The sequence below is a fragment of the Mus pahari genome, chromosome 23 (assembly GCF_900095145.1).
Source record: "Mus pahari chromosome 23, PAHARI_EIJ_v1.1, whole genome shotgun sequence".
Lineage (NCBI taxonomy): Eukaryota > Metazoa > Chordata > Mammalia > Rodentia > Muridae > Mus > Mus pahari.
The window spans coordinates 28,310,697-28,312,581 of NC_034612.1; the positions used below are offsets into that span (position 1 = coordinate 28,310,697).

Sequence of the window (1,885 nt, forward strand, 5' to 3'; positions counted from 1 at the left end):
ACACACACACACACACACACACACCCCGCCTTTGTCTCTTCTCCCCAGCCATTGGCTGCTGGCATTTATATTTACCAATCAGAATTAACTGGGGCAGGGTCCCTCAGTGTCATAAGCAGACCCTCTCATGCAAACAGTTTTGGGGGACCTAAGTAGCATTAGAATACAAGCAGCATCAGGCCAACCTATTACAAGAACTCCATTGATCAATGCTAAAACTGTGAACTTTGGAAGTCTTAATACAGCAGAAGCATAGTGAAGAAAAGGAACATGAAGCATTTTTATTTCTTTTATATGCCATAAATCACTTTTTAAAAATCATCATTTAGCCGGGCGGTGGTGACACACGCACTTGGGAGGCAGAGGCAGGCAGATTTCTGAGTTCAAGGCCAGCCTGGTCTACAAAGTGAGTTCCTGGACAGCCAGGGCTATACAGAGAAACCCTGTCTCGAGAGAAAAAAAAAAAAGAAAAAGAAAAAAAATCATCATTTAGCTTTGTGCAGTGGCAATATTGTAGCCAATGAGGTTTATCTGAGGTGCAATTATTGCTAAAATCACCATTTAACCTTTCAAGTCCAACAACCTTCATAACTCGAATTTATACAACTTACTTAAAACACCTTCTTAGACCCTAAAACACTTTCTTAGATCCCTTACAACTTAAACTTTCATTTCCTCATACCTTACACAAACCTTGTATTTAACATTTTTTTTTAATTTTTTAAGGTTTATTTATTTATTATATGTAAGTACACTGTAGCTGTCTTCAGACACTCCAGAAGAGGGAGTCAGATTTTGTTACAGATGGTTATGAGCCACCATGTGGTTGCTGGGATTTGAACTCTGGACCTTCAGAAGAGCAGTCGGGTGCTCTTACCACTGAGCCATCTCACCAGCCCACATTTTTTTTTTTTTTTTTTTTTTTATGTAATGATTCACCACAGTACACAGGTGGGTGGTTACTGGAAGCAGTCACTGTAAAGCGAGTTCCTTTAAGTAAAGGAATGGTAATAAGTTACCTTGAAAGCTGTTTTCTGAGTCTGGTAACACAGTAGACTGTGTGTAGACCCAGTGGTAGCAGCTCTGGAAGAGTGAGGCTTGACACCTGATTTTTACACATAAAGAGGACTGAGAAGGCATCTGAAACCTTGCTTGCTCCTGTTAAACGAACAGAGCTGTCATTAGTCATCAATCCCATCAGAGACCCGAGAAGAATACATTTCACCTGAGAAAACAGGAAGCGTGGAGCAAGCAGCTTCCATATCTATTAAAACGTCAGCCTTCCCCGCCGCCTGAACAATCACCCTAGGTTCCTCCATGGTTGGCGGGGGCAGGGGTCCCATGGCAGTGTGAGTCTTTGCCAGTCAGGCCTAGAAGGTCTGACAGACTTTCCTGTGGAATAGGAAACTTAAGGGGTGGGGTGGGGGGAACTGTCACACCTGTCTAGGCAAAGTAGAGTAATCAACTCCCCAGTGTCCTGCTTGTCCACCATCTGCACAGTGTGCTGTCAGCAGTAGAGGTGAAGTTTATAGTCTAATGTCCATCCAGCTTTGCCACATTTAAAGCAAGCTCTAGCTGGAGGTTCTTCTGTGCCCATTATCTTCTTTAGAGGTTAGGGGTGCTGCTGTGTCACCAAAAGCAGTTTTATTAAAACATCTTAAATTCCATATTCTGCAGATCTCAAACACTCTGAAGTGTTTGAGGGCCACCAATCTATCTAAAGTATATCTACATAGACAAACTTTTCTTGTTTCTAGTTACTTTGAAAATGTATATAGGAGGGTAAATAAGGCTTATTCCTGTAATGAATTACATTAGTACTTAGCATGACTATAAGCATAGTTCTGAAATCATTAAAGAATTTCATCATTTATAAGGTGACTGA

General features: G+C 41.3%; 1 pseudogene; it reads left to right on the plus strand.

Moving 5' to 3' along the window:
- Nucleotides 1–491: 491 nt before the first annotated feature.
- LOC115063096 lies at nucleotides 492–617 on the plus strand (annotated as a pseudogene).
- Nucleotides 618–1,885: the final 1,268 nt, after the last annotated feature.